This window comes from Engystomops pustulosus, chromosome 5 (genome assembly GCF_040894005.1).
Source record: "Engystomops pustulosus chromosome 5, aEngPut4.maternal, whole genome shotgun sequence".
Taxonomy (NCBI): Eukaryota; Metazoa; Chordata; class Amphibia; order Anura; family Leptodactylidae; genus Engystomops; species Engystomops pustulosus.
The window spans coordinates 106879878-106893449 of record NC_092415.1 but is presented as its reverse complement, the minus strand read 5'-3'; the positions used below and the strand labels follow the sequence as shown (position 1 = coordinate 106893449).

The 13572-nt window shown below is 39.1% G+C and overlaps 1 protein-coding gene across 2 annotated transcripts in view; it reads right to left on the bottom strand.

Annotated features, from left to right (window-relative positions):
* CTNNAL1 (catenin alpha like 1) overlaps nt 1-13572 on the bottom strand; it is a 194171-nt gene that overhangs the window by 123762 nt on the left and 56837 nt on the right. The gene's annotated exons all lie outside the window — the stretch shown is intronic.

Below are 13572 nucleotides of genomic sequence, written 5' to 3'. Positions count from 1 at the left end.
TTTTTAATTAACAATCCTCTAAATTGATATGGGCCCTGTTATTAAATATAACATGTCAAATGTGTGCAATTTCAAATGATTATATGCTTATGCACATTATTTTCCTGTTATTTGACGAAGAAAATAACTTGAGAACAGTAAATATGGCAAATCTTCATATTCGTCTCTGTGGTTATATGAGCTACATAAACAATTTCCTGATGAGAAATTCTTATCTGAAAAGGTATATTCCGGGACTATGAGCATCTGATACCAAACCCATACCCATAATGCTATAAATGATAACAAAACTCATTGGGGGTCATTTATTAAGGGCCCGATTCGCGTTTTCCCGACGTGTTACCCGAATATTTCCGTTTTGCGCCGCTTGTACTTAAATTGCCCCGGGATTTTGGCGCACGCGATCGGATTGTGGCGCATCGGCGCTGGCATGCGCGCGACGGAAATCGGGGGGCGTGGCCGAACGAAAACCCGACGTATTCGGAAAAACCGCCGCATTTAAAAACCGAAAATGTGTCGCATAAGGACCGCTTACCTTCACCTGGTCCAGCTCGGTGCATTCCGGCGCGATGAGTTTACTTTCAGCGCAGCAGCGCCACCTGGTGGACGGCGGAAGAACTACCTTATTAAATCCCGGCCGGACCCGAATCCAGAGCGGAGAAGCCGCCGCTGGAACGCGAATGGACCGGGTAAGTAAATTTGCCCCAATGTCATTAAATCACAAAATGGAACTAAAATGTTTTGCTATTATGATTCACAACATTTTATGGGCTTTCTAAAGTAGCTGGAGTTATCTCCAAGATGGCTGCCATCGACAACTACAAGCTCTACATGCTCTGTGGACATTGTCCCACTGAAATGACGTCTCACCCCAACAGTGCCAATACTGGATGCACTGCAAGCAAGAGACTACAGCCAAGCATAGTGATGATCCAATGACCTGACCAGGCAGATGCCAGAAATGGAGGTCACATGGCCATATCACTTCTTCTGTCCTTTGTCTCCTTTGAAGGGGCAAAATCAGCAGGGACTGATTAAAGGTAACTGGTTAACTTTAAGGCAATTCAAACTTTAAAGTAACATAATGTGGCACCGAGCCCAAAACCATTTTATTGGCAAGTGACTGAATGAGCGCAAACAATACTGTATGTCAGGATGACAAGTTCAAACCATTTCTTATGGTACATTCAGATAGTACGGTCCAAAAAAAATGTAAACCGTGAAAAGAATGGCATGTTTTGGCAGTTACAATGTGGAGATACAATTTGTAATAACTGAAATAATTAAAAAAGTGACCGGTATGTTTTTATAATATCGGATATGGAAGACTATTAGTGTTGCCCAAAGGCAAAAATTTAAATAAGTTTTAATGAGTGTACCCTGACAATATTTAGGTCAAAATCTTTTTTTAAAGTCTTAAATACGGAGGCAAGTCAGTTTTCCAAGCCACATGGTGGTGTACGAGATAAAATTTCAAAATCTTAAATGTACAAATGAAGGAATAGGTCTTTTATCAAAGAAAGATTAATAAAAACACAAGTACTGCAACAACAGAAAATTAAAAGCAGTTTGTTAAAACAAATTTTCAGCACAAGAGAAAAACTTAATAGCATAAACTATGACATATTTGTGAAAACTTTAGTATCCAGAATAAATCCTCCACTTTTTTTTTTTTTTTTTAAAAAAGCCCGCTCCAGCCTGTTCCTAATTTATTGCTATTCTCGGATAACCCCTTTAAAAGGGGTGCGATCTGGCAATAGGTTCCCTATAATTGAACTATATTTTTTTAATTTACTTCATTACAGGCAGTCCCTGGGTTACATACAAGATAGGGTCTGTAGGTTTGTTCTTAAGTTGAATTTGTATGTAAGTCGGAACTGTATATTTTATAATTGTAACCCCAACCAAAATTTTTTCGGTCTCTAGAATTGTATTTTAAAAATGTTGGGTTGTCATAAGAACCAATATTAACAATAAATCTTAACTACAGACATATTTAATAACAGTTATAGCTGTTTATTGTAGCCTGGGACTAAAGTACAGTAAATTATCAACTTCCAGAGGTCCGTTTGTAACTAGAGGTCGTATGTAAGTAGGGGACAGTATTTATTAATAGTATTAGTATTTATTAATTTAGAATATTATTCCCCAAAATTTCAATATAAAAACAAAAATACTGCTAATAGTAGATAGGTTGTCAAACACTATATATAAACCCTATAGGGATCTCTCCTCATTTCAGCTGATAAAACATATGGTGACTGATGGTCAAACCACAACAATGTAGCCTACTTTATGCATGTGCACTGATACTGTGCAATAGTACAATATGCCAGACCCATTTTATTAAGTTATGGAGCTGTTGTCTGCCATGGTTGAAGGTGTTCAAGAGCAAAGGTACAGCCAATATTTTATTTTCCATGACTTCATTGTTTCTCCAGGAGCCTATGTATTGTGCACACAGTTTCTAAGCGCAGTTTGACAGTCACAGAAATTTCAGGAATTTTAATAGCTTGAGGAAAGGTGTGTGCTGTCTGTACTTCTACATGAATCATCCTATTTGCTCTGAGCTCTAGTAATGGGAAAGCAATGTAAAGGAATACACATACGAGCTCCAGCACGGACGTGCATTGTTAGAGCTCCGTTATAAGGCCTCCTAAAAGCGGCAAAAAAGAGACCCTCCAGACACAAAAACTCTCTCACCCCTGCACCCCAGGATGGCCACCAGAAGAAAGTCTGAAAGTTGGCCCGAAAAAGATAAAGAGTCTCTAGTCGGACTGAGATTCACGGAGCGGCGCCGCACAATACAGCTCAGGAGGATCGTCTCCATCCAGCAGTCAAAGGGGTTCCATTCCCGACAAATAACAAAAACTTACCTACAACCACCAGGTAGGCAAATGTCCTCCCAGACCATATTCCTCCCAGACCATATTCCTCCCAGACCATATTCCTCCCAGACCATATTCCTCCCAGACCATATTCCAAGGCTTTATTGGCCGGGGATGAGGGAACATTAGCACAGACACGCTGATAAGATCCAAGATGGCGCCTGCTACGTGTGAAGCCTCACTCTACACAGCATTTCCGTCTGCTAGCCCAGCAAAGCAGAAACCACGTATGTCCACAATTGCAGATAGTACAGCAGAATTACCATCAATTCATCTTACAGAAGACCCCATTATTGCTATACCTTCAACAAAACAAGCTGCTTTAGAGGACTGTATAAAATATATAATGGTGGCCCTAAGAGGCTCTCTTCATACAGACCTTGCGCGCCAGGTCCTAGGTGCCCTCTCCATAGCCGCTAAGTCTTTGTTCCATATTGCAGCAAAAGCTTACCGGTACCACCAGCGATTGGTGCTAGCACTGCCGGTGGCTTCAAAAACGTGGCGGCACCCATGCGCCACCACCTTCCGCGGATCGTCGATCCCAGTGACGTCATCTTCCGAAGACCCGAGGCTGTCTCGTTTTAACACATTCATTACAATGTGCTCATTGCACATTGTAATGAATGAGGAGGAAAATTCCCATATCCATGATAGGATCGATCAGACAACCTAGGGTTAAAGTTCGCCAGGTAGTCTAATAAAAGTAAAAAGAAAAAAAATTATAAATAAAAAAACACTAAAAATTCAAATCACCCCCCTTTGCCTAGAATTCATATAAATATTAATAAACCGTAAAAATCATAAACACATTAGGCATCACCACGTCCGGAAATGCCCAAATCAAAATATAATAACGGTTTTTCACTGCATTTAACCCCGTAATGAAAGTCGAAAGAAAGTCGACAATGGCACTATTTTGCCATTTTGAAAAATATTGGAAAAAAAAAAAAATCTATAATATGGTGATCAAAAGATCGCACAGTCCTAAAAATGATCGCAATGAAAACGCCATCAAAAGTCGCAAAAAAAATGACACCACCCACAGCTACGTACACCAAAGTATGCCAGAAGATGGCAAAATAAAAAAAAAATATGTTTGTACAGGTGGTTTTAATTTTTGTAAATGTATGAAAACATAAAACCTATACAAATTTGGCATCCCCATAATCGTACCGACCCACAGAATAAAGTAGACATGTCATTTAGGGCGCACAGTAAAAGCTGTAAAATCCAAGCCCACAAGAAAACAGGGCAAATGCATTTTTTCACCATTTCCCAGTTGTTAAGGGGTTAAGCAACAATGTAGAAGAATTGGAAGAAAGGGTGAGCCAAGTAGAATCCAAAATGGTGGAGCTGACTGGTTCACATAATGACTTAATAGATGCACACTACTAGCAAACGATGTGACAGCTATAAAAGAGAAAATAACCGATATAGAAGACAGAAGCCGCAGAAAGGATGTCAAATTCAGAAGCATTCCGGAATCCATTGCACCGGCTGACTTAAGAGACTCTCTCATATCTTTAACCCCTTAAGGACGGAGCCATTTTGTAGCTTAAGGCTCAGTCCCATTTTTTGGATTCTGACATGCGTCTCTTTATATGGTTATAACTTTTGAACACTGTTACTTATCTCAACGATTCTGAGAATTTTTTCCCCACATGTTGTACTTCATTTTAGTGGTAAATTTTGGCTGATAAGTTCTGCGTTTATTTACAAAAAAAAAAAAAAAAAAATAATAAATTATCGATTTTCCGTATTTTCAAAATTTACTATTTTGGGGATAAATACTGCTTTAAATTCATTTTTACATATTTAGCAGCCCATTTTCAAATCAGCACCCTTCAAACTATCAGAAATATCATTTACGAAGATTGTTAACCCCTTGAGATCTTCATAGTAATTGAATCAAAATGAAGGTGAAATTTAGAATGGTCAAATTTTGTCGGTTATACGTTCATTTAGCCCTAAAATTTACACTTTTTCAAAAGATAAAAAGAGAAAATCCACCATACAATTTGTTATGAAATTTCTCCCAATTTCAGAGACGCCCCACATGTGGCCATGACTTGTTTTATGGGTGCACGGAGAGGCACAGAAAGGAAGTAGGGACCTGCAGCTGCCAAGATTTTAGTTTCCTCATTGGCCCATTTTGCAGGCTATAAAATTTTCGTCTTTTCGTTATTGGGGCCATGTGATGGCATTTTTTTTTTTTTGCAGGATGAGATGCTTTTTTCCAGTTTTACAAATTTGGGGTTGATATCCCCCATTGTTGAAAATTTAGAAACTTTTTTTTAGGTCACGAGTAGAAAAGCATCAATTCTGTACTGGATTTTTTTTCCTGTTCACCGTTTAGCCCAATAATCATGTTATCTTTATTTTACGGGTCGATACGATTAAGGGGATACCAGACATGAATATTTTTCTTATGTTTTACTAAATTTGCCAAATAAAACCCTAAAGTGTGGAAAAATCTATCATTTTTGCATCACCGTCTTCCAAGTAGCAGAACATTTTAACTTTTTTGGCTATGGAGCTGGTTGATGGCTTGTTTTTTGCAGGAAATGTTGTACTTTGCAACAGTATCATTCTTGAGTACATATTATTTGTTGATCACTTTTTATTGCATTTTTTGTGGGATTCAATAGGTAAAAATCATAACTTTGGGCAGGTTTTTTTTATGGCGTTCATCGTACGGGATCAATAGTTATTTAATTTTTTTCTATGGATTGTTACGGACGTGGTGATACAATATATGTGGGGTTGGTGTTAGGATTTAGACTTTTTTGAGCGTTATAAGTCTCTTTATATGTTCTGGGGCTTATGGCCATTTTTAGTGATTTGTTAAAAAAGTAAAAGTAAAATGAGTTTATTTGTTTCACCATGGGACATGATTAACCAATCAGTATTGCAGCGTATTATCATGAACAAGCAATCAGGATGTATTGCAGGGTATTAGCAGTGTCAGCCTATGCACATGCTTAGGCTGACCCTGTGCCTTTAAGATGACGTCACAGACGCCATCTTAAAGGCACTGCCTTCAGGCATCTCTGGGGTCCCGATCAGACCCCAGAGATGCCATAGCAACGATCAACGCCCCCGTGGTGGGCGATCGTGGTGGAAAGACCCCCGGAAGACATGTTAAATGCTGCAGTCGCGCTGACCACGGCATTTAACGGGTTAAACACCCGCGATCAGAGCCCACTCCGACCACGGGTGTTACCCGGGGATGTCAGCGATAGATTACCACTGACATCCCGCAACCCTCGATGTCGGCTCGGCTACTGTGCAGAGCTGAACCGGCATAGTCTCCGCGCAGTAGCTGTACTGCGCTGAGCGCTATTCGCAGGACTCCGTGCAGTACAACTACGGCATGGAGCGCTAAGGGGTTAACCAAAGTTCTGCTTCCAGATGTACCAGAATCAAAGATCATAATAGACAGAGCCCACAGGCTTCCAAAGCCTATGTCTCTATCTGATGATGTTCCCAGAGACACCATATCCAGAATACACCTCTTCCATATAAAAGAGGCCTTAATACACACGGTGCAAAAGAAAAAAAAAAAATATATAATAATAATAATAATAATAATAATAATAATAATAATAATCTCCCAGCTCCATACCAGAATATACAACTATATGCAAAAAAAAAAAAAAAAAACACAGGTCGTACAGTCTTTCCTTACCCCACCAGGGATAATTAGGTTACTTCACTTTCAATAAATATGAAACAATTCTTATCTCTCAACACCAAGAGCCTCAATTCTCCTTTTAAGAGGTCTTCGGTGTGGAAAGAAGCACTAAAATCACTCAGAAGTACTATGTCTACAAAAAAAAAAATCCCCCATATCTATATCACAAATGCCAAGAAAAAGCATGCGGGAGTATGCATAGCCATAAAGGTAAATGTATCCTTTAAAGAAATAGAAGTCCACTCAGACACAAAAAGGAGATATATAATCCTAATATGTGAATTACAGAATGTCCTATTCACATACAGGGACTTTAATATTTTACCAGACAACTCAATTGACTACCTCAGGCAGAAATAGATCAACCCCCTCTACAGGTGGAAGGCTACAATAAGAACATCTCTAAGATACTAAGATGCCTCAACGCATCTTCATGAGAGTAAACCTACTATTTTCCCAGCCATAGGACCTTTCCTAGGATTGATTTATTCCTAGTCAATAGATCAATAGATCACAAACTCTGCCACAATTGGAACAGCATCATGGTCAGACCATGCCCCAATTTTTCTTGTCTGGAATTAAATGATCATATACACCCTAGATCAGTGATGGCGAACCTTTTAGAGACGAGGTGCCCAAACTACAACCAAGAACAACTATTTTACCATCAAGTGCCAACATGACAATTTAAACAGCAACTTATTGCTCCCTGTTCTTCCACAACATTAAATTGTTTTGGCCCCTTGAGGACACCAATACAATTTAAAGCACAAGTGCAATGTTAGACATCATTGTAGCTTCTATCCAGGTTCTCTCTGTACAGGAAGAATGATGGGGCCAGCAAGAGGAAGATAACTTGGCCGTGTTTATACTTTCTCACTTTTTCTGCAGTTCCAATCAGTCAAGGACGTGCCACTTGACTGACTTGACTTGACTGACTGACTTGACATATTGAAAGCAGCATTTCAAGATGTCTGGGACTGCAGGTAGATTCGAGTCCTGTCTGGTGAACTCTATCCTCAGATGACAGCCTGGGTGCCCACTGAAAGGGCTCCGAGTGCCGCCTCTGGCACCTGTGCCATAGGTTCGCCATCACTGCCCTAGATAATTTAATTCCAGACAGTGAAGAAATAATACTTTTTAATGAGTCTCCCCTCACACCGCAAAATTATTGAAGAAGCTCTGAATGAGGGATTCACATTAAACAAAACACATGATCTAGACCCGTTGAGCTTATGGGATGCACGTAAAATCTTTATTAGAGGCTGCCTTAGACAACTAGAAATCCACTACAACAAACAAAAGTATGCAAAAAAATTGAAAGATAACCTCTCAGCTATAGCAACAACTGAAAGATTATTACAGAATACCCCTTCCACCTCCCTACATGAGAAATTATTCTCACCAAGACATTCCTTACACGCTCTTCTTATGGAGGAACATGATAGACAAATGACCACTTGGAAAATTAAATATATTTCAAAACAATAAACCAAGCAGACTAATGGCCAGAAAAGTAAAAAAACAAAGCAAATCTAATATTCCCTACATAATTCCCTACAAGATAATCCAAATATTAAGATTACCCATCTCAGTGGAGGAAAAAAATTCAACTACCATCACCATTCACGGTAGATGAGGTACTCAAAGTAATAAGATCTTCCCAAAAGCCCTAGGCCCTGATGGGTTTGCAAGTGAATATTATAAGTTATTTCATAAAACTCCAATTCCCTACATGGTACCAGCTTTTAACCTAGCAGCTAATAAAGGAGATTTACAATCAGAAATGCTCCGGGCAACAATCGTAGCAATTCCTCTACATCACCAACAAACTTCCGTCCCATATCTTTGCTTAGTTGTGACAAAGATTTATTCCCAATTAATAGCCCTGAGACTATTAGAGGTCTTACCCACATTGATCCACAACAACCAAGTGGGGTTTACAACAGGCAGACAGGCCCCTGACTGAACCCGTAGAATAATCAACCTTATTTCTAAGGTTGAGTCCTCTCGGATGCCTTGGATGCGGAGAAGGCATTCAACAGGATCAACTAACTTTGCTTTTGAGACCTTGAACAAATTCGGTTTCAAAGGCATAATTATGAAAGCAATAAAACCACTTTATACCCACCCCTTGGCTTCCGTCTTAGTAATACACTTTCAAGTATCTTTAAAATAACAAAACTGTACCCGTCAGGGATGCCCCTTTTCACCACTGATCTTTACTTGAATAATGGAACCACTAGCAGAATAAGAATGAATCCCCTCAACTCTGGTATCCCTACTGGTCTTCATCAACACAAAAATTGGGCTGTTTGCAGATGATATAATTTTAACAGTATCTAATGCATTAAGCTCAATTAGAAATATTATGAAATTGTTAGAAGACTTTGTTAAAGTCTCCTATTACAAAATTAATACTGATAAGTCCCTTCTTTTAGGATACAATATCTCACCTTCACTCAAACAACAAATATGTAAGGAATTCCCATTTAAGTGGGAAAAAAGTTTAATTACTTATCTAGGTATTAACCCCTTAACGCTCTGCGCCGTAGCTCTACGGCGCAGAGGTATAAGGGATGTATGAAGAGGGCTCACGGGCTGAGTCCTCTTCATACAAAGGTGGGGGTTTTTGCAAAATGCATAAAACCCCCACCGCTAATAACCGCGGTCGGTGCTAGCACCGATCGAGGCTATTAACCCCCCCGTTGCCGCCGGCAAAGTCGCCGGCGGCATTTAAAAGACGGCGGCGCGCGGGCGCCGCCATCTTTTTTTCGATCGCCACGCCCCCGAACGTCATCGGGGGGCGGCGATCGGTTGCCATGGTAGCCTCGTGTCTTCTTTTGACACGAGGCTATCTGGCAGCTGCAGATTCGTTACAATGAGCCAGTGGCTCATTGTAATGAATGTGCTGCAAAAATGCCATATATTGCAATACAGAAGTATTGCAGTATATGGTAGCAGCGATCTGACCATCTAGGGTTAATGTACCCTAGATGGTCTAAAAGATAGTGAAAAAAAAAAGAAAAAAAAAAGTTTAAAAAATAAAAAAAATTAATAAAATATTAAAAGTTCAAATCACCCCCCTTTCCCTAGAACGGATATAAAACATAATAAACAGTAAAAATCACAAACATATTAGGTATCACCGCGTCCCAAAATGCCCGATCTATCAAAATATGAAAACGGTTACGGCCGGCGGTGACCTCCGAGGCGGGAAATGGCGCCCAAATGTCCGAAATGCGACTTTTACACCTTTTTACATAACATAAAAAATGAAATAAAAAATGATCAAAATATCGCACAGACCTCAAAATGGAAGCAATGAAAACGTCGCCTCATTTCGCAAAAAATGACCCCTCACACATCTCCGTGCGCCAAAGTATGAAAAAGTTATTAGCGTCAGAAGATGGCAAAAAATTTTTTTTCTTTTTTGTACACATTCGTTTAATTTTTGAAAATGTATTAAAACACAATAAAACCTATATAAATTTGGTATCACCGCGATCGCACCGAACCAAAGAATAAAGTAGGCATGTTATTTGGAGCGAAGAGTGAAAGTCGTAAAAACTGAGCCCACAAGAACGTGACGCACGTGACGTTTTTTTTCAATTTTTCCACATTTGGAATTTTTTTTCAGCTACGCAGTACACGGCATGTTAAAATAAATAACATCACGGGAAAGTAAAATTTGTTACGCACAAAATAAGCCCTCACACAGCTCTGTACACGGAAAAATGAAAAAGTTATGGATTTTTGAAGTTGGAGAGCGAGAAATCGGCCGAAAAACCCTGCGTCCTTAAGGGGTTAAAATAACTAAACACCTAAGTAAGATGGTAACAACTAACTTAATGGAGCTGATAATTCATTACAGACAGAAATTGAGAAATTGACAACTTGAGTAAAATGTTACTAACATGGATGGGGAAAATAATCATGAGATAGAAAAGGATCCAAATAAAAATTGTCCCCTTATCCAACTTATATTAGCATACACTATCCACATAAATCTCCCTTTCCCAAAAGCACCAACTCTAAATTCCTCAGTCAGGGCATGAAAAAACATACTTTCAGCATGTAAAAACCAAGAAACCAAGATTATCCAAAATACTCCTTTTACAGGTCCTTGAAATACTCAACCCCAAATTCCTATCCAAACCATTCACTGAGAGGGATATAACTCATACAAGAATTTCTTCAAAAAGACCAAATACTTTCAGTAAAAGAAATTAGGGAAAAATACATGCTACCATTGAATTTAGACAGACAAATATCAATTCTAAGGGAAATGCTTATCCTGTACAAAATCGAGAAGACCAAAAACTTCCTATTTTCCTGTTTGCTACTATAAATTTGCACGGTTTGCTAGAAAAAAAAAAGTATGCCATTAGACAAGGCACTCGGAATACACTCCACAACATGTGGGACCCTTGGGCGGAAGTCTTCAATAAGAGAAACCCTTCTCTCAATCTAAACCAAATGACTAAACTTGCTTTATCCTAACATATAATCACCCTGGTATAACACCCCCCCCCTTCTCTCCATACTTAAGTGAACTTACTTTGGTTTAGAATTTATACATTTCTCAACCTAACAATATTAGCTGTAATATGCTATACATTTGTAAAAAAGACTGTACGATAAGCTGTTATATGTATAACTTGTTTATTATGACGGACGAAAAAAGATTGAAACAGGAAAAATGTTGGACTGTCATAAAACCCAGGATTAACAATGAAGCTTAATTGCAGACATATTTTATAACTTTTATAGTAGTTTATTGTAGCCTAAGGCTAAAGTACAGTAAATTACCAACATCCAGAGGTCAGTTTGTGACTAGGAGTCATCTTTATAGCAGAGCATTATCGCTTAGCTTGCACGTTTGCAACAATTCCAAACACGTATGCTTTTGCCCATGTTCCATTTTGTCCATTTTGCTATAATGCCCAAGAACCAATGATCTGTGTGGATCATTTTACATTAAATAGTATTAACACAACGATACATTTTGTGCATCGTGATTTATTTTTTTTGTCAAGGAGCTGATAATTCATTTTCCCAAACTGCAGGAGACTGCCGGGCCAATTATTTGTCACATTAACCTTTTGGATACCACACCCCTATGCAGTACAATCTGCTGTTCAATGGAGGACTATAGATACACATTCTGTGTTTGATCAACCTTGATCAACCTTCCTTCACTAAAAGGACAACAGATCTATTAAAATATCCATTGATTTCAGTGATGTACACTATCTTGTGTATCTATTAGAATTTGTCTACATCACTTGTGTTAGACTTACATGAGTTGTAAAAAATTGCTCTGTAGCTCAGACTCAAATAACAGAAAAATTAATGGAAGTGATGCAAACTGACACCAACAGAAGCCAATGGAAATTTTAACAGATTGGACTTCAGTTGTCATGTTTAAATTGCAGACATTAATAATGGAGGTCCAAATGCAGGTGTGAACTAGGCACATTAACAATAGTGGCAGTGATATCAATCAACAATTGTTTTATGCAAGTTCATTTTAGATAAAGTTGCACAGCAACTGGAATGTTGGAGGTAACACCATTTTGGACTGGTGTTGAGTTTAGATGCCGAAAAAGCATTCGACCGTTTAAATTGGTACTATAAGTTCCGGACATTAACTCCTTTCCTACAGCACAAATTAGATTGCCACACACCCATTCGAATTCAATAATGATCAATAATGGCACCCGTCAGGACTGTCCACTGTCCCCCTTACTATATGTCCCAAGTATAAAACCCCTAGCAGCATGTATTAGAAACAATTCAGATATTAAGGGCATTGAGGTGAGGGACAAACAGTTCAAAATAGCTTTGTTCGCTGATGAAGTGCTCCTTACCCTCACCAATAATCTCATATCGCTCTCGAAATTAAACGCAACAATTGAGGAATATAGCAACATCTCTGGATATAAAATTAATCAGACCAAAATCAGAAGCGCTGCCAGTGAATTTATCCCCCACATTATTACAATCTTTGAAAGACAATTTTCATTATACCTGGAACTTGACTTCCATAAAATACCTAGGGATTAAACTGACCCCATCTTATTCCTCCTTATACAAGGAAAAAACTCAGGACGTGAGGAGGCCGTTACAAAGCTGGCGGACTATAAACCTTTCTATGCTAGGTAAAATAGCAGCAGTAAAAATGTCGATACTCCCCAGACTTTTATATCTCTTCGAAACACTTTCAGTGAGGGTTCCAGTTAGTACTGTACTTTGGACTTCATTGGCGGCCTTCAATAAGTGGACAGAAATCGAGAAGCTCTGGCTAGCTCCTGCTCATCCCACAGTACTGATTTGGGGGCCACCATCAGAAGTCCCCACATATTCCCTTTTAGGCCCCATGGCGTTTACCAGGGACATATGGCGGAGGTGTCGCATGCGATATTCTTTAGCCACCCTGAAGTCACCACTTACTCCGTTTCTCTATGCACCAGGTCTACCCCAAAGTCTCAAACCTGACTTCGTGAGTTTCTGGAAACCGATGAAAATTTTCCAGATTAAAGACCTAGCACACCCGACTACCAAGAACCTCCTTAAGCTAATCACATCTTAGTAGTGCATCAGATCAGTTCGCCCCAGCCGCAAACACGTACCCACAGATTTACCAATACTGTGTTTCTATACTAGGCTCTCCCACAATACCAGATTTCACAGAATTTGAACGTATCCATCTTAGAGGTTCAGCCTCTAAAGGGCTTATCTCAGATTTATATATGTTGCTAATCGCCCAGATTTACCTGGACTGTAATAATCATTTGTACATGAATAAGTGGGAAGACTGGCTGGGTAGAACACTCTCGGCAATAGAATGTTAAAATATATGGGATAGGGCCCCAAAAGGCTCTCTATCCACTATATACAAAGAGAACCAATACAAAATTTTGATGCACTGGTATCATACCCCTGCGCTTTTGCACAAAATGGACCCTAACATTCCAGATGTCTGCT